The sequence below is a fragment of the Sarcophilus harrisii genome, chromosome 4, assembly GCF_902635505.1.
Source record: "Sarcophilus harrisii chromosome 4, mSarHar1.11, whole genome shotgun sequence".
NCBI lineage: Eukaryota > Metazoa > Chordata > Mammalia > Dasyuromorphia > Dasyuridae > Sarcophilus > Sarcophilus harrisii.
In genome coordinates, this window is record NC_045429.1 from 213,846,246 (window position 1) to 213,867,560 (window position 21,315).

Consider the following 21,315-nt stretch of genomic DNA (forward strand, 5'->3'; position numbering starts at 1 on the left):
CATTTTCCTAATTTATAAAAGATTGAATAAAAATAATACTTATCCCCCAGGATTGTTGTAAAGATCAAAAATGATAAGTGTATGTTGAAAGATGATCAGGTATAAATTGTAAAGGGCTGAAACTCTGAATAGGTGCACTGGAATCAGACAACTGAGCACTTAAGGCTAATTACTGATTGGACAATACTCTATTAGCATATGCTTGGAAAATGGCCCTTCTCACTATTCTGTGCTGGCTCAATCTTTTGGTGTATACAGAGAATTGTAGGAGGGATTAGGGAGAGTGAGACAAGCCAGAGTCACTTTGGAGCAGGACTAGGAGAAGGGAGGTTGGTGGAGAGCTTGTGGCAGTTTTGTCCATCCCCTTCACTTCTCCCCTAAAGACCTAAAGACCAAGGACTTTTGCTTATCCTGACTCTAGCTGATTCTGAGGCCTTCAGGGAGCTAGCCTAGAACTTAGAATAATGACTTGACTTTTCTCAGCAACATAGTGATCCAAGACAACTGTTAAGTATTTGTGATGAAAAAGGCTCTCCATACCCAGAGAAGGAACTGGTTGTGTTTGAAATCAGATTGAAGCATATTTTTTAAAATGATAATTGTAAATCACTTAGCATAATGTCTGATACATAGTAGGAAATATAAAAATGTTATTATTATGATTATCATCGGTATTATCATCATCATCCAACAAGAAATGAAACAAACCTACCATCTAGAAAAATAAACTAATTAAAATTTTCTAAATTTTTAAATTTTGTCATTAAAGAGAAATATTTATGTATTCCTCAGGATCAATTATTCATATCTAAAATTATTTTACTTACTTTATATTACAGTCAAAAAATTCCTTGAGTCATATTTGAATCATTGTTTATCCTTTATAATGACTATAGTTTTTACCATCCCCAAAGTGGAAGATATATGACATAGCAGACAGACTGTTGAATTTTAGTTAAAAATAATTACTGCATATTTTATTTAAAATAGGGAGAATACATGTAACATTTACCTTCCTAATTTGTGTGACTCAAATGAGATGATGTTTTTAAAGAGCTAAATGATACCAGTTATTAATGTTAAATTGAAGATCAACTTGTAGACATCTAACCCTAGCCTTCCTTTTTTTCTATGACCCTTTTTCATATCTGTATAATCATTGACACACACTTATCTATAACTCTATAGATGATTATGTATGTTTGTGTGTATATGTGTAGATGTGTGTTTTTATCTTTATATATGTATGTGACTATACATGCACATATATTATCTCATTTCTGAAAAGAATAAACAAACTTTAATCTTGAGCCTCTAACTAGATGATATCTAGTTGTTTTGGTCATATTTGACTTGTGAAACTTCCCAAATAAATTCAATTTCTTTACTAATCTCACTAGCACCAAACTCTTTGCTTTACTTTCAAGTAATATTTCAAATATAGTGTAATGTCCAGGCCAACTTTCTGGAGGTCCTCCAAATGGGCCTTGGTTTCACCAGAATAATCATAAGAATATCCAGGAATAAAGTCCAAAGTCTTTATTATCTTCTTCACAGTCAGTCTCCTTTTCCTGGGGCCGGGGTAGCTTTCTGGGGGACCTTCAGAGGGTCCTTGGTCTTAGAAGAGGAATGCAGGAGTCAGGAGAACCAGCAGGATGGTGGGAGATGGAATGTCTGTCTTCCAATCCTTGTTGGTCCTTATATACTCTAACAATTACATCATTTCAGCACACTATGCATGTGTGAACTTAGAGAACCATTACATCACCATGCTAAGTACTAAGTATAAGTATGTATATATATATATATATATATATATATATATATATGTACATATACACTAGATAACCATTGAACCATTGTCTCATCAATTCCTCTGAGTTAACACCTTGTTTCAAGTATAGTTCTTTCAAATATATCTCTCCAGAGTTCTGGCTCTCTACAATATAGCTCCTTGGTTTAATCCAAATGAATTAATAGTAAATATCTTCTCCATATAATTTCTTCCTTTGCAGCCACTCTACTGCTATACAGGTTCTAACAGTGAATCTTCAAATATATTTTTTCTACTATCCTCCATTTCAAAAGCAAAATTCTATGCAATTTCTTATCTTCTGCTTTTCTCTACTCTTGTACTCTTTATGAAACAGCAACAAAAATCTGGCTGCATTTCTGTCTTCTTTCCTATCACTTTTCACTTCTTTCTCTCTATCCTCTCCTCCTTCTCCAGCTTTTTCTTGTGATTTAATTTCCCATTTTCAACTAATTACAAATATCTTTTTGAAGGTTACAGAAGTTGTAAGTTGGACCTAATATTTGAACTTTTTATATTTGATTTTGCTTTTTTGTACGTTTTCTACCAAGTTCTAGATGACTTGGATTTGCATAATGCTGTTCCTCCTTTTTCTCCATTTTTAGATAGTTCTAGCCTACTAGAAATCTACCCTAGTAGAATAATAGCAATCTTAGTTCATTATTTTGTTTTCCAATGCTATGCTATTCCTAAAGCCATCTCAGATTACTTAATGTCAGTGTTTACTTTCTGGTATTCCCTTCAATTTATTTTGTTGTTGTTGTTGTTTATAACTTGTTTGTGTATAGTTCAAATGTTTTCATTATAATGTGAGATCTTTGAGGTCAAGGACTGTTTTCACCTTTCTTTGTATTTCTAGTATTCAAGCACAGTATCTGGCAAGTGCTTGTTGATTTTACTCACAGTTTGGTTGTTCCCACAAGTATTTATTTAATACCCACTATATGAAAATACTATTGATGATACAAAAAAATTTTTATTTAGTTGTGTCCAACACTGTAACCCTACGGATTCTACTGTCTGAGGGGTTTTCTTTATAAAGACACTGGAATGATTTGCCATTTCTTTCTCCCAGGGAGTAAGACAATCAAAGGTTTGATGGCACAGCTAATAAGACTGGAATGAGCCTTTTAGCTTCCCCTGATAAAAAGAATAAAAAGATAATCCTTTTCTCCAAGGAGTGTCCAATCAAATAGTGGGGCTAAAGCTCTTGCATAAATATTTATGGTAAAAGATGTGAATCAAAACCCATAACAATAATAAACATTTTTGTTCAGTAATTTCAGTCATGACCAACACTTGGTCACCTTATTTGAGTTTTTCTTGGCAAAGTGATTTGCTATTTCCTTTTCCAATTCATTTTACTGATCTGGAAACTGAGGTAAACAGAGGTAAGTGACTTGAACAGGGTCATACAGCTGGTATCTGGGGCCAGATCTAAACTTAGCACTTCTTGATTTCAGACCCTATGCTCCATCCACTATACTATAGAACTCACCAATTAATGAACTTCCTTGACATGATCCCCACCCCAATAACCCTCCAGACGAAAACTCTTTGTGATAACATTTTCAGGGATACATAAATGGTTTCCCAATTTGGGGAATCAGCTTGGTATCTTGAAACTTTCTCTTCCAATCTCTTCTTGACTGAAGCCTTGCCCCCTCCTTTGTGGTTTAAGCTCATATTAGCTTAGTCTTTTTGTTCCTTTGGGAAGTCTTCTTTGATGTTGGGGCTCCTTTGCTAGGAACTCAGTATACTCCATAAATACAATAAACAATAAACCTTAGTCCTGTGTCACAAAAGAATATAATCTGGGGGTAAAGACATCAGAACAAGGACATTTTGCTGGGGAATTGTGTTCATGGAGGATGTAGTTTTTACATCCTTAAAAGGTAGCAAAGAAATGAAAGAAGAATGCATTTCAGGTATAGTAGCTTGAAACTGGAAAAGTACTTTGACTAGATCATGGGTTATTTATAGGGTACAAGTGAAGTATAAGCACAAAATATTATATGGGACCTTGAACCTTAGGAAGAAGAATTGGGACAATTCTTTATTCATTAGAGAGCTATTGGTGGTTTTTAAGCAGATGAATAGCATGGTTGGAGTTGTGAAATACATGATCTAAATGTAGGTCATATTGAACAAAGCAAATCTGAAAATTGGAGACAATTATTAGGAGGGTTTTGAAATATTTTAATCAAGAGGGGATCTGGTTTATAGCATGTTCATAGCATCCCTCTTTGTGGTAGCAAAGAACTAAAAATTGCAGGAATGCCCATTAATTAGGAAATGACTGAATAAATTGTGGTTTATGATTGTGATAGAAAACTACTACACTATAAAGAACAATCAGTTCAATAATCATAGAAAAACAGGGAAACTCAAGTGAAATAATGAAAAGCAAAGTGAGCAGAGATAAGAGAACTTTGTGTACAGTTAAAAGCAATATAACTTTAAGAAGAGCTTTGAGTGAATAATTTAAATGCCCGGTTTAGCTATAAAGTACGTATGAAGAGAGAAGCTTTCTGATCCAAAGAAAAAACTGATAAACAGAAATATGTCTAGATTTTTCACACTCACATATTATGTATATGTAAGTATAGATATGCATATATATCTGTATACACATATGTATAAACACATATTTTATTTTATATATATATACATACATATATATATATATATATATATATATATATATATATATATATATCATGTGTGTGTGAGAGAAACAGAGACAGAGAAAGAGAGACAGAGACAGAAAGAATAATAGTAGCTATCTCTAGAATAGAGTGGGGGAGTTAAAGAAAAAAGGAAATTTACTTAATATTGTTGTATATTTGAAAGGAATAGGAAGTTGTGCATTGTAAATCTGCAGTTTCATGTACAATCATCTTTTTATTATGCTGTTATGGGAATGCTTTTATTCCATAAATATATATTAATATAATTTAAAAATATAAAAGGGGGAAAAAGAGGTGGTCCAGTCCTGAACTATATTGATGCCAGCAAAAACAGATAGTATAAATATGAAAGATCATTCAATCAAATAGCATATACTATCTACTTTTCCCCCAGTCATTGGACTAGATTCTAGAGATATAAATATGAAAGAAACAGTCCTTGCCCCCAAAGAGTTTACATTCTCTCAAGAGAGACAACAAGGATACTTGTAAGTAAATAGAAGGGATGTACAAAGGTACAGAGATAATTTTGGATAGAAAAGAACAAACAGCATAGAGGATCTGAAAAGGCCTCTAGAAATAGATGGCACTTGAGTTAAGTTTTTAAAGGAAGGTGAAGGATTCCAAGAATATATATGAGGACAGAGAAAATTCCTAAGACAGTCCAAAGGAACAGAGATGGGAGATGGGTCACAATGAATCCACAGTGCAAGTGGGTCAGTATTCCTGGACCATAATATTTGAAAGGGAAATATTTGCAATGAGGCTGTAAAAATAATAGCAATGTTTAGAATAATAATTATAAAAGCTAACATTTATATATTGATTCAGGGATTGTAAAGCATTTTACATTGTACCTTCATAACAATTTCTGTGAGGTAGGTACTGTTATTATGCCTATTTTATAGAAAAGCAATATAACAAAACTAAAGGAAGTCAAGAATCTTTACCTAGGATTACATAGCTAGTAAATATCTGAAGCAGGATCTAAATTCAGGTGTTCATGTTTCCAAATCCAGTATTCTGATCCACTATGTCTAGTGGATAAATAGAAAAGGAGGTTACAGTTTGTGAAAACTTTTAAATGCTAAAAGGTTTTCATGATATTCTTCAAAGGTCAATTGAGTAGTCAATTTTCTGCCCCAATTATAAAATATGAAGTACTTTATATTAGGTCACACAAATAGTAAGGAACAGAGACAGATTTTTTTCTAATTCCTAAATCTGTGCTCAGATTTTGAATATGAGAATGTAAAGTCTGGTGCTCAAGAAGTTGTTCTCTGCATTCCTTAGAAGACAAAGTAAAAGGAAATGTGCTAACTTGAATAAGAAAATATTTGGGATGACAGAAAGGAAGCTTATATTTTTCTTCTCAAAGTTCTTAAACACTTCAATAGGCTGTGGAAAGGTCAACAGTCTCTCAAGACCCATGGAGTCTTTAGGAAACAAATAGATATCCATCTGCCATGGGTGGTATAGATATCCCCCAGCTTGGACAAGATGCTCTCTTGAGATCCCTTACACATATAATTCTCTAAATTCACCAACTTAAATCTAATCTCAACCACGTGACTAAGAGAGAAGTAGGCCAGGCCATTCTCTAGGGATCAAAATTATCTATATCTTCTTAAAGTTAGCTATCTTTATTCTTTTGCCTTTTTTTTTTTTAATCTCTTTAAGATTCTGGGCTGACACACATTTTAAAATGTATTTCAAAACCTTTGGGAATAAAATGTGTGATATGAGTGTAAGATATTATCATTGTTATTTTTTTTTTATCCTGATGATAAAAGCAATAGTGTTTCTCCACACAGCAGACAGCAAATGCTACTGTCCCAGAATTAAATAGGGCTGTTGATACTATTAGTCTAGTTCTGCTGTCCTCTACTTATTACAAATGAATGTCATTTGCTGCAAGAAATTTGGAAGTCTTTAAATCATTATATAAATTAAAATCTTTGAATACTTGAGAGTTCTTTTGACCTTACAAACAATTCTTCTATTATTCTATTATCAGTTATGTGGAGGATTTGTAATTAATGTGTGTTCTAAAAGAGTTACTTGATAGGAGAGAAAATATTTTTTTCTCATAAAGTTGAACCAGATAGAACATTTTAAAGAATATTTCTTTATTTAGAATTTAAATGCAAAATAAGAAAAAAAAATAGAAAAATAAAGAAAAGAAAAAAAAATTGTCATGTGCCCAGTAAGAACATCAAGAAGGATTCAAAATAAATAATAATAAATTTCCATTTTAAGAAAGCAATATAATAGAAGACATTGTATTTATGACTAATTTGCTTCTGTGTGGTTTTCTTTTGTTCTTTGCTGTTCACCTTTTGCTTAATCCCTACAGACACTTACACATATATATTTACACACATATAGATACTTATATCTATATACATACACACACACACACACACACACACACAAATCTAAACAATATTAATATGGTTGACATATATTGTAGATTTCTCACTTGATTGAATCTTTAAGTTTGACTTTATCCGAGATCAGTGATTACTATCCCTACTTTTTTTTTTTCCTGGTAATTTCTATTCCTTATCATTGTTATTGTGTTTGTAATATTTATTTTCTTTCCTTTGCTACTCCTTAACTTGCCTTCCTGTTACTTGACCTCCTAGACATCCCCCCACACACACCCCACTACCACCACACTGGATCCTTATGTTATCTTCTCCCATTCTTTCTCTCCCTCTTTATCTTATTCCCATTAATCTACAAACCTTATCCCACTCCTGTTATTTGAAATACTCTTCTATATCTCACCTTATCCTATTCCCTTCCTCTGCTTTTTTCTTCATAAATTTTGGAAGGTGCTATCCTTCTTGATATATATGTGCTTTGTTCTCTCTGTGATTACCAGCCCTCCTCCCCTATCAAATTCACTCTCAAACCTCAATTGTATAGCATAATTATTATTTTTAAACTTTTTCTAATTGTTTTTTCATTTTAAGAGTTACATCATACTTATCTCTACTTATATATTTTTCTTTTTTTGAACTGCCCAATTACTAATGTCAGTCAGGCATGTAGGTTAACATTTTCACATATAAAATATTAACAGTCTGTCCTTATTAATGTTCCTTGAAATTAGTCTTTTTTAAAAATTTGTCTTTGATGTTGGCTCTCATATATTAAATTTTCTATTAAGTTCATATTTGTTTGAGACAAAATCCTGAAAAATTTGGCAGTTCAATAAATATCCATTTTTTGCCCATTAAGTATTATACTTAATTATGCTGACCATAATATTTTTGGCCACAACCCTCAAACTTTGGTTATGAACATATATTATTTCAGGATCTTCAGTCTTTTATTATAGCAACTAATAAATCTGTACATATTTAATTGTAGCTCCAGCATATTTGAATTTTGTTATTTTGCTGTTGCTTATAAAATTTTCTTTTTGCTCTGGGGAGTTTCAAAATTTAGCAATGATAATCCTATATATTTTCCTTGTAGCATCTCTTTGAGATGATGTATTGGTGGATTTTTTTTCCTATTTTTACTTTACCCTCCTCTTGTTCTATCACTTCAGGACAATTTTCTTTCATTATTTCTTATATTATTATATCAATGTTCTTTTTTTTGGTCACAGTTTTCCGATAATCCAATTATTCTTATGTTTCTCTTCTTGACTTGTTTTTCAGATCTATTGTTATTCTTATGAGATATTCACATTCTCTTCTATTTTTTCATTCTTTATGATTTCTGTTATTATTTTTTAAATAATTCTTGGTCTTTTGTAGTTTTCCTGGCTTCCACTTGCCCAATTCTAATTTTCAAAAAATCATTTTCTTCTTTGAGATTCTGAATCTACTTTTCTAGTTTGCTGATTTTCTTTTCATAATCTTGGTGATTTTCTTGAATAGTTGATTTTGTTTATTTCTTTATTATTATTATTATTTTATTTTTTCCTTCATCTTTCTCATTTGATTTGTAATTTTTTTATTCCTCTCTAAATCCTTTTAGGGCAGATAACCATTTAATATTACTCTTAATAGTTAGAAAACCTTTTTATCTTTTTTTTTATTTGAGCATCCTGCTCTGAAGATAAACCTTATTCTTCCCTATTCCCATACTAACTTTAAAGGTCAGGTTATTTCTCCTTTGCCTGCTTTTTTTTTTCTTTTCCTCTCAGCATTCTTGAGGTCTACAAGTTACCAAAAAGCATTTATTAATACTTACTGTGTGCTAAGAAATGTACTAATTGCTGTAAATAGTCAAAAGAACAAGAATCCCTACCATCAAAAAGTTTATATTCTAATAAGAGAAAAAAAATCACATAAAAGGAATATAAATCACATAAAAATTCTTATTAAAGTGGTAAGGGAGGATGAAGGTATACACTGAGGACAGTATAAAGAAAGTTAAGAAGAGACTTCCTTGGGTGGAGCCAAAATGGTGGAGTGAAGGCAGAAACTGTTCAAACTCACCCAGTTTCCCCTCAAAAACTTCATGAAATCAAGCCTCTGAACAGAGTCTGTCAAAATGAAAGCACAGATTAGAAGGACTTCACTCTCACTGAGGTGAAAAGGATGTTCATCCCAGCTCAGAGTCTGAGAAAGCCAGTGAGAGGGTCTTAAACACAGCATATCAATAACTGACCTTGGTCCTGGTTCAGTGGAGGAGCAGACCAGTGGGGCAATCTTCATTCCCAACTCAGAAGTGAAATTCTGGGAAAACAGGCTGTTTCCTGGAAAGAGAAGGTAAAGCTCACCCCTGCATGGAGCAAAACATCAAGCATAGGATGCCCCTGTGTTCAAAGCCAAAGCTCAGAGCTGCACAGGAATTTTGGGATAGCACCCCCTTTACTGCAGGAGCAGAGCTTGAACCATAAAAGTAAAAAAATGCCCAAAGAAAAGAAAAAAAAATGAGCAAAACCCAGAAAAGAACCTTGGCCATAGAAAGCTACTATGGTGACAGGGAAGACCAAAACACCAAGTCAGAAAAGGACAAAATGTTGGGAGTATGGTATCTCTTGGAAAATCTCAGAGAGTGATATAAATTGGCTTCAAGACCAAAGAGGCTCCTTGGAAGTGCTCATAAAAGACTATAGAAAGCAAATAAGAGAGGTAGAAGAAAAAAATGAGCAAAGAAATGAGAAGTATACAAGAGAGAGTCAGTAACTTGGAAAAGGAAGTCAATTGCTTAAAAAATAAAATTGGCCAAATGTAAAAACAAAACAAAACAAAACACTGAAGAAAACAACACTTTCAAAGGTAGAATTAACTAAAGGAAAAAAAAAGAAATACAAAAGCTAACTGAAGAAAATCACACATTAAAAGCTAGAACTGGGCAAAGAGAAGCTAATGACTCTATAATCAATTATCAGTCAAAGAAATAAAAAGAATGAAAAAATGGAAGAAAGTATAAAATACCCCATTAGAAAAACAACCAACTTGGAAAATAGATCCAGAAGAGATAATTCAAAAATCACTGGTCTACCTAAAGATCATGACCAAAAAAAGAGCCTTCATAACTTTCTTCAAGAAATGGTTAAGGAAAACTGCCTGATATTCTGGAAACAGAGAGGGAAATTATCATTGAAAGAATTCATCAATCACCTCTGGAAAGAGATCCCACAAGTAAAAGAATATTATTGCAAAACTCCAATTCAAAGAAAAAACTCAAGGGAAAATAACTGTGCAAACTACTAACAAAAACAATTTAAGTCTCAAGGAATATCAGTCAGTATTACCCCGAATCTGTTAGCATCTACTAGAAAGGATCCAAGGACCTGGAATACCATATTCTGGAAGGCAAAAGACCTGGGGTTACAACCAAGAATTAATTACCCAGTGAGACTGAACATGAACTTTTAGGGAAGGAGATGGATCTTCAGTGAAGAGACTTTCAATCATTTCTATTGGGGAAAAAAAACAAACAAACAGGAATTAAACAGAAAATTTGATTTTCAAGCATAGGATTCAAGAGAAATATAGAAAAGTAAACACAGGAAATATATATTTCATTTAAAGGTTAAACTATTTATATCCCTAGATGAGAAAATTATATCTATGTCTCTTGAGAACTGTATCTCTTATTGGGCAGTTAGAGGGGTCATCACATGAATGGAAAGTGTGGTTGTGAAAGGACTCTGATGTGATAATATCAAAGAAAAAAAACATTAGGGGGTGGAAAAAACTGTACTGAAGAGCAAAGGGGAAACATAATGGGACAAATTAGATCATATGAAGAGTCACAAAAGACCTATTACAAAAGAGGGGAAAAAAGAGAGGGAGATGATCATTGTCTGAAGCTTAAGGAAATAACTTAATCATTCAATTGGAAATTATCATTCAGTTGGGTATAAAAATGGGTCATACTCTTAAAAATAGGAGGAGAAAGGGAAAAGAAAAGGAAGGGTCTAGATTGAAGGGAAAGGAGAAACACTAGGAAAAAGAAGTAAGAGATGGGGGGAAGAGAGATAGAAGGTAAGGCCAGTAGAAAGTGGGATGAGTTAAAAATAAAACTACTAAGGGTGAGAAAGCGTGGAAAGAGAGAACAAAAGTTTGTACAGGGAGAAAAAATATTATGAAGGGAAATACAGATCTGGTAATCATAATTGTGAATATGAATCGGATGAATACTCCCAAAAAATGAAATTGAATAGCAAAGTGGATGAAAAAACAAAATGCTTCAATATATTGTTTACTAGAAACAGATTGAAAACAGAAATATATACAGATTAAAGGTAAAAGGCTAGAGCAGAATTTTTTATGTTTCAGCTGATGCAAAAAAATTAGGGGTAGCAATTCTGACTCAGATAAAGCAAAAGAAAAAATATATCTAATTAAAAGAGATAAGTAACCTACTTCTTGTTAAAGGGTTCCATAAACAATGAAGTAGTAACAGTATTAAATGTATATACACCAAGTAGTAAAGCATCCAAATTCTTAGAGAAGATATTGTTATAGAAAGAAATAGATAGTAAAACTATATTAGTGGGGTACTGCAACCTTCCCCCCTCAGAATCAGCCAAATTTAAGCACAAAATAAACATGAACTAAACTAGGGAGGTTAATAGAATCACCGGTAAACCTAAATGTGATAGATCTCTGATGAAAATTAAATATGGACAGAAAGGAATATACATTTTTCTCAGCAGTACATGTCAACTACACAAAAATTGACCATCTATTAGGGCATGAAACCTCACAATCAAATAGAGAAAGGTAAAAATATTAAATGCTTCTTTTTCAGAACACAATGCAATAAAAATTATTTTCAGTAAAGGGCCAGGGGAAAAAAGATTAAAAACCAATTGGAAATAAAATAATCTATTTTGAATAATGAGTAGGTCAAACAACAAATCATAGAAATAATCTATAATTTCATTCAAGAGAATGAAAATAATGAGACAACATACTAAAATCTATGGGATGCAGCTAAAGTAATTCTTAGGAAAATTTTATATTCCTAAATATTACATAAATAAAATAAAGAGAAGATCAGTGATGGGTATACAACTAAAAATTCTGGAAAAAGAACAAATTAAAATCCCCCAATTAAATACCAAATTAAAAATTCTAATACACAAAAGAGAGATTAATAAAATTGAAATTAAGAAAACTATTGAATTAATTTAAAAAACTAAGAATTGATTTTATGGGGAAAAAACAAGAAAATAGATTAATTTGGGGATAATTTGATCAGAAAAGGGAAAAAAAATGCAATTACTAGCTTCAGAATTGAAAGGGATGAACTTGGCATCAATATAAAAAAAAAAATTAAAACAACAATTAGGAACATGTTGTCAAACTGTGTTTTCATGTCTGATATCTAATCAAAATGGATGAATATTTATAAAAATATAAATTGCCCAGATTGACCGAGGTGGAAATAAATGTCTAAAACAGCCCTGTTTTAGAAAAAGAAATTGAAAAAGCCATCAATGAATTCCTTAAGAAAAAAATCCCCAGGACCAGATGAATTCACAAGTGAATTCTACCAAACATTTAAAGAACAATTAATTCCACATCCAGCCATTCTGAAAAGCTATTTGGAACTATGCTCAAAAAGTTATCAAACTGTGCATACCCTTTGATCCAGCAGTGTTATTGCTGGGGTTATATCCCAAAGAAATCTTAAAGAAGAGAAAAGGACCTGCATGTGCTTGTGGCAGCTATTTTATAGTAGCTAGAAACTGGAAACTGAGTGGATGCCCATCAATTGGAGAATAGCTGATTAAATTGTGGTATATGAATGTTATGGAGTATTATTGTTCTGTAAGAAATTACCAACAGGATGATTTCAGAAAGGCCTTTGCTTCAGAAAGGAAAGACTTATATGAATTGATGCTGAGTGAAAAGAGCAGGACCAAGAGATCATACTTTAACAACAATACCATATGATGACCAATTCTGATAGATGTGACTCTCTTCAACAATGAGATAGATGAACCAAATCAATTCCATTTGTTCAATAATGAATAGAACCAGCCACACCCAGTGAAAGAACTCTGGGAAATGAGTGTGAACCACTATATAGCATTTCTAATCTGTCTGTTTTTGTCTGCTTACATTTTTGATTTCCTTCAGAGGTTAATTGTACATTATTTCCAATTCCGATTCTTCTTGCGCAACAAAATAACTATATGCATATGTATTAATATATTGTATTTAATGTATTCTTTAACATCTTTAATATGTATTGGTCTACCTGATATCTAAGGGAGGGGATGGAAGGAAAGGGGAAAAATTGGAACAAAAGGTTTTGCAATTGTCAATGCTGAAAAATTACCCATGCATATATCTTGTAAATAAAAAGGTACCAAAAAAAAAAAGAACAGTTTCTTCCAATACTATGGAAACTATTTGGAAAAATTAGGTAAAGAAGGAGTCCTGTCAAATTCCTTGTATGACACAAATATACCTAAACCAGGAAGAGCAAAAACAGGGAAAGAAAATTAGAGACCAATCTCTCTAATAAATTTAAAATTGATGCAAAAATTATAAATAAACTATTAGCAAAAAGATTACACTATAACTAAGTGGGATTTTATATTCAAGAATGTAAGGCTGGTGAATATCAGGAAAACTATTGCTGCAATTGACTATATCAATAGCAAAACCAATAGAAATCATATGATAATCTCAATACATGCAGAAAACAGCTTTTGAGAACATTCAACAATAATTCCTATTTAAAAAAACACTATAATGCATAGACATAAAGGGAGTTTTCCTTAAAATAATAAGCATTATCTATCTAAAAACAAGAGCAACCACAATTTGTAATTCAGAGAAGCTGGATGCATTCCCAGTAGGGACAGGGGTAAAACAAAGATGCTCCTCATCACCACTGTTATTTATTATTGCACTATAAATGTTGGCTTTTGCAATAAGAAAAGAAAAAATGTAATTAAAGGAATTAAAATAATCAATGAGGAGATAAAACTATCACTCTTTGCAGATGATGATATCCTTAGAGAATTCTACAAAATCATCCAAAAAATCTACTTGAAACAATTAACGGCTTGAGTAAAGTTGCAGGATATAAGATTTAAATTATCAGCCTTTCTTTAGATAAGGACAGAGCCCAGCAGCAAGAGATAAAAAGAGAAATTCTATTTAAAATAACCATAGGCAAAATAAAATACTTGGGCATCTACCTGCCAAGGCAAACCCAGGAACCATAAGAACACAATTACGAAACACAAAAAGTCTGATCTAAATAATGCCAATTGCTCATTAGTAAGTCAAGCTAATATAATAATAATAATAAATTCTACCTAAATTGGTCTACTTATTCAATGTCATATCAAACTGCCAAAAATTATTTTATAGCACTAGGAAAAAATAATAACAAAATTCATCTGAAAGAACAAAACATCAAAGATATCAAGGAAATTGAAAAAATACAAAGGACCTAGCAGTACCAGAACTAAAATTATTTTATAAAGCTGCGGTCATTAAAACAATTTGGTGGTTTACTGGCTAAGAAATAGAGTGGTGGACAATTGGAATAGGTTAGAAACTCACGGAATAATAATCAATGACTATTGTAATCAAGTATTTGAAAAACTCCAAACTCCAGCTTCTGGAATAAGAACTCACTAAATTGCTGGAAAAAATGGAATATAACATCTCAGAGATTCAGAATAGACCTACATCTCACACCCTATACTGAAATAAGATCAAAATGGTTACATGACCATAAAGGGTGATACCATAAACAAATTAGGAGAGCAAGGGGTAACTTACTCATCAGATTTTTAGTGAAAGAAAGAATTTTTAACCAAAGAAGAACTAGAGCACATTATGAAATGCAAAATGGACAAGTTCGATTGCATTAAATCAAAAAGCTTTTGCACAAACAAAATAAACAGAAACAGGATTAAAAGGGAAGTACAAAACTAGAAATAAAATCTTTACAGCCAGTGTTTCTGATAAAGGTCTCACTTCTAAAATATATAAAGAATTGGGTCAAATTTATAAAATTACACATCATACCCCAATTGATAAATGGTCAAAGCTTATAAACAGACAATTTTCAGATGATGAAATTAAAGCCAATAGCATATGAAAAAAAATGTTCTAAATCACTATTGATTAGAAAAATGAAAATTAAAACAATTCTGAGACACCACCTAATACCTCTCCTATTGGCTAAGATAACAGGAAACGATAATGATAAATGTTGGAGGGAATATGAGAAAACTGACACATTAATGCATTGTTAGTGGAATTGTGATTTTGGAGAGTGATTTAGAACTATGCCCAAATCACTATAAAACTGTGCATGCCCTCAGACTAAGCAGTGCTACTACTGAGTTTGTATCCCAAGGAAATCATAAAGGAGGGAAAAGGACCCATATGTGTTTGTAGCTGCTCTTTTTGTGATGGCAAAGAATTGGAAAATAATTAGATACTCCTCAATTGGGAAATGGCTGAATAAGTTGTGGTATGTGAAGGTATTGGAATATTATTGTTCCATAAGAATGATGAACAAACCAATTTTAGAAAGGATTGGAAAGATTTACATGAACTGATGCTGAGCAAAATAAGCACAATTAGGAATATGTTGTACACAACAGCAGCAAAATATTGCAGTCATCAACTTTGAAAGACTTGATTCTTCTCAGTGCTTCAGGGATTCAAGGCAATAAACTTTGGATAGAAAATGGAATCTGCATCAAGAAAAAGAACAATAAAGATTAAAAGTAAATAAATACACACTATATTCACTTTTTTTTTCCTCTCGTGGTTTTTCACTTATGTTCTGATTTTTCTCTCTCAATATGATTCACAAAGAAATGTATATATTTTTTAAAGTTAATATGCATGTATAACCAGAAAAAAAAAGAAAAAGAAAAACAAAGTCAGGAAGAGAGTCACAAAAGCAGTCTGGAGGAGAATGAAGAGATGTTTGTCCTGGGAATTCTTTTTAGAATGGAGGTTTGGGGAGCAATCAACCAGTCATAAGTGCTACTAACATATTAAGTTAGAGGTAGTTTTTATGTGAAAAACTTTCTGCAGTATAAAGATAAAGACTGGGAAGTTATTCAGGATGGTAGTCTGAATTTGAATGAAGAGATAAATCCACAGCAATTCTTCTGGGAACACTGTTAGGTTACTAATAGAATATGTAAAATCTTCCAGATGTTTTGAGGTTTGAAAGATCTTCCTCTGATTACAGACCAATCTCTTTAATGAATATTGATGCAACAAATTTAAAATAAAATATTAGCAAAGAGATTATAGCAATTTATCACCAGGATAATACAGCATGACCATGAGGGATTTATACCAGGAATGCAAGACTATTTCAATACTAAAAAAATCTATCAGCATCATTAGCCATATCAATAACAATACTAACGTAAATCATATGATTATTTCAATAGATGCAGAAAAAGCTTTTGACAAAATACTGCACATATTCCTATTAAAAACACCAAAAAGGAGAATATTAAATGAAGTTTTCCTTAAAATGACAAGCAATAGCTCTCCAAAACCATCAGCAAGCATTATCTATAATGAGGATAATGTAGAAGTCTTCCCAATAAAATTAGGAGTGAAACTAGAGTGCCTGCTACCACCACTATTATTCAATATAATATTAGAATTAACTTTAACAACAAGAGAAGAAAAAGAAAATGAGGGAATTATATTAGTCAGTGAAGAAACAAAATTATCACTCTTTGCAGATGATATGATAGTATACTTAGAGAATCAACTAAAAAACTGCTTGAAATAATTAACAATTTCAGCACTACAGGATACAAAATTAGCATATCTATATATTTCTAAAAAAGCCCCAAATTAAAAAATAGAAAGAGAAATTCCATTTAAAATAACTGTAGATAATATATAATTTGGGAATCTGTCTTCTAAGACAAACCCATGAAGTATATGAACACAATTACAAAACACTTTCCATGAAAATAAAGTCAATTATAAATAATTGGGTAAAATATCAATTATTCAGGGGTAGCCTGAAATAACATTATGAAAATGACAATTCTACTTAAATAAATTTACTTTTTCAGTGCTATACCAATCAAAATAACAAAAAATATTTTATAGATCTTGAAAAGTAGCAGATGAGTATTTATCTGGTAGAACAAGAGATCACGAGAAGTAATGAAAAAAAAAAAAAAATCAAAGGAAAATGGCCTAGCTGTACAAGATCTACAACTGCATTAAAAAATTCCAACATCAAAACTATTTTATTTTGACTAACAAGTAGAGCGGTGCATCAGTGAAATAAGTTAGGTACACAAGAGATAGTAGTCAATAACTATAATAATATACTGTTTGATAAATTCCAAGACTACAGCCTCTGTGATAAGAACTCATTATTAGAAACAAAAATTAGAAGGGAAGCAGATATCAGGGAAACCATTTTTATAGCTGGTGTTTCTGATAAAATATATACTAAATGAGTCAAATTTGTAAGAATGCAAGACACTGGAAAGGACTTGGAAGGTCAAGGGAGAAGGTCTGTGGCAAAGGGGTAGGAGTTTAGTGTTCAGTCCTACAGCCCTGGCTCCAACCCGGTTAGTATTGCTTTAATTAAACTAGCTTTTACATCTACAGTGGGGCAGGGGCAGTCTTAATGACTCAATGGCAGAAAAGAGTGCTTGTGGTCAGCTTTCTAGAGAGATTTTTAACAACATCTACACAAAGCCCCTAAAGCTTGGAATAGTGCACCCACCACCCTGGAAATAGAGCCCTACTTTACAAAGAGTTAAAAGCTGAGTAGTAGTCTAGGAAAATAGACAGAAAAAGTTTCTCTAAGTTATAATGATGACAAGGAATATCAAAACACACATTGAGAAGATGATAGAGTCATAGCTTTTACACAAAGCAAAGTCTCCAAGAAAAATGAGAATTGGACTCAGGACAGCTCTAAAGGGACTTTGCAACTCAAGTAAAAGAAATAAAGGAAAAACTAGGGAAAGACTTGAGAGTGGTACAAAAGGAAATACAAAAAGCTAATGGTTTAACAATCAAAACTGGCCATTTGGGGAAGGAGGTACAAAGCTCACTGAGGAAAATAATTTCTTAAAAAACAGAATTGAGCAAATGGAAATCAATGACTATGAGAAAACAACATACAATAAAGCAAAAAAAAAAAAAAAATAGAAAAAATGTGAACTATTTTATTGGAAAAACAACTGACCTCAATAATATATCCAGGAGAGAGAATTTAAATTTTTTTGGTCTACCTGAAAGTCATGATCAAAAAAGAGCTTCATCCCTCAAGAAATTATCACTTAAAACTGTCCTGATATTACCAGAGAGTAAGAAATTGAAGATATACATCAATCACGTCCTGAAAGAAATCCCAAAATGAAAACTCTCAGGAATATTATAGCCAAATTTTGGAACTCCCAGGTTAAGGGAAATGTTGCAAGCATCCAGAAAGAAGCAAATCAAGTATAGTGGAGCCACAGTCACAAGATTTAGAAATATATATATATAATATATATAATACTATTTATTTTTTTATACTATTATCTGTCACTAAACTATCTTTCTGTACAATTTCTTCCTGAAAGGTGAAAGGTACAGAAGTTAAAGGACAATGCACCACAGTTCTTATGATACTGTACCAGATATCCCTCTTGGTGAGTTAATTTCTTATCCCACCACTTCTGAGTATCTCCACACAAGCAAAGGCATATTAGAGCAATCCTCTACTCTAATACAATTTCCCTAGAACACGCGTGCGTGTGTGTGTGTGTGTGCATTCTGAGTTCTAGTCTGACTTAATATTGATGTCCTTTCTTCTTTTGTCATGATGAATGATGAATCAATGATTTCCAAATAATAGAAAATAGCCCACTTGCCCAAGAGCTGTGTAAATATTTCCCTCTTTTCTAATTTCTTTCTCTCAAGAATTTTGATGTAATCAATGCAATCATTCAAGACTGTGACCAATTCCTGCTACTAGCTACCCTACTTCAGGTGCACTTTCCATTCTCCTAATCTTTCTAAAAGAAAGTCTCAGTCCAGTTTCTAGAAAGAATTTTTTTTTCAATTTTAAATTCCACTCATTTACAAGCAAAAGTAAATTCAGATGCAATAGAAATGATCTAAATTGGAGGCATTATCTAAAACTTCTCTTTTTAGGATCCTGTTCAACTACATGAACCAGAAGGGCAAAACAGTCTGTCTTTCTGCTGACTATTTTGAAAAGCAAAGCTCTTAGCTTAAAAGATAAAATGCTTTTAGTAAGTAATTAGGAAAGGGATTCACATTAGGAGATTTGTGCAAGAAAACAAAAAAACAAAAAAACAAACAAAATTCCTACCCTTAACTACTATGAATAAAGAAATAGAGAATATTCTATAAAGTCTTTCCAGAACTCCATTATCCATTAATCCATTGTTTTCTTTAGATTGTACACTATTGAATCAGTCCTTGATAATCCTCCTACTTAAGCAAGTATTCAGTTGATCAATGTGTCCCTTGTATGAATCCCATTGGGCTACAAATATGCTGAAAATAAATGTTGGGTTTTTGTTTTTGTTGCTTCTACTTTTTATAATAAAATCTATTGCTTCTTATTTCTGGGGGATTAAAAGAGAGGTTGAGAGAGTAAGATTTAATTGGGAAAAGAAGGAGAGAAAAAAATCAATAATTCTTGATAAGTAACATCAGTGATTCTAGGTGGTGGAAATATCAGAGAAGTGGGATGAGGAATATTCAAGAGATGTAGTAGCAAAGTTGACAGGTCTTAGCAAAAGATTGACTATGGGGATATGTGTGAAAAGTCCAAAAAAATGATAATAATGATGATGAAGATGGTGGTAATAATAACGATAATAGTAACTAACATTCTTTAAACACTTACAATGTGCCAAGCACTGCACTGTGTTAAAGGTTTTATTATTATTATTTTAGTTGATCCTCACAATAATCCTGGTAGGTGCTATCATTCACTTCAACTATTTTACATATGAAAATTGAGGCAAACAAAGGAAAAGTGATTTGTCCAGGTTCCCACAACTAGTAAGTATCTGAAGCCAAATTTGAAGTCATGTCTTCCTGATTCTAGGGCCAGGCTTGGAAAATGGTGTTGCCCCCTATAGCAATAGGGAAGATGGAGGACTTATGGGGAAAGATAGTGAGTTCTATTTTGAACATGTTAAGTTCAAAATGTCTGCTGAACATTCAGTTTATTTTTCTGAAAGGAAGTTGTAGATGTTAGATTAAAGGTAAGCAGAAAATTTGGAACAAGATGTAGATTTGAGATTCATCAGTATAAAGTGGTAATTAAATTATGGGAGCTGATGAAATCACCAAGTGAATTAGTATAAAGGGAAAGAGAAAAACACCCAGGACAGAACCCTGATTGATGCCTTAGTTAGAGAGCATGATGCAGAAATGTATCTAACAAATGAAACAAAGGAGTGGTCAACCATCAAGGACAAAAATACAGGAGATGGTGACAAAACTCTAGGGATCCTCAAACTTTTTAAATAGGGGGCCAGTTCACTGTCCCTCAGACTGTTGGAGGGCTGGACTATAGTTAAAACAAAAACTTTGTTTTGTGGGCCTTTAAATAAAGAAACTTCATAGCCCTGGGTGAGGGGGATAATCGTCCTCAGCTGCCACATCTGGCCCATGGGCTGTAGTCTGAGGACCCCTGCGAGAGAAAAGAAATTATTAAGGAAGAGAGGGAATTTAACAGTGTAAATGATGAAAAGAAATCAAGGAAAATGAGGATAGAGATAAGGAGATTAGATTTGGCAACCAAGAAATCATTAATAATTTTGGAGAGATCAGTTTTAGTAGAATGATAGGGGCAGAATGTGGAAAGTAATAGGTCAAAAGAGAATAAGAGGAGAGGAAGTGGAGGCAGTTATTGTAGATGAATTGTTAGAGTGCAAAGAGCATAATAGACCCAAGAAGACAATGGGGAATGAAGGATATCGAGTGAAAGATTTTTTGGAATGGGGAATATATAGGAATGTTTGTAAATAGTAGGGAATTAGCCAGTAGACAGGAAGAAATTAAAAATAAGTGAAAAAAATGGGGATGGCAGAAGGGGCAATCTGTTATTAGAGGAGGAGAGATATAAGGAGATCACTTGAAAAGAATAAGGATCAATTAATTAGTAAGGAATAAGGGTACTTAATAATGTGAAATGGAATGAAGGAGGAGCTAGTAGCAGAAGGCACTATAATGAAGACTAAAATGAGAAAAAAAAGGAAAAGAAAGATTTCATGGTAAATGGCCTTATTTTTTTTGGAGGGGAAATATAAGGCAATGTTTTTTAGCTGAAAGTTTGAGGGGACCCTGAGCCATTGTAAGTTTGAGAAGTGAC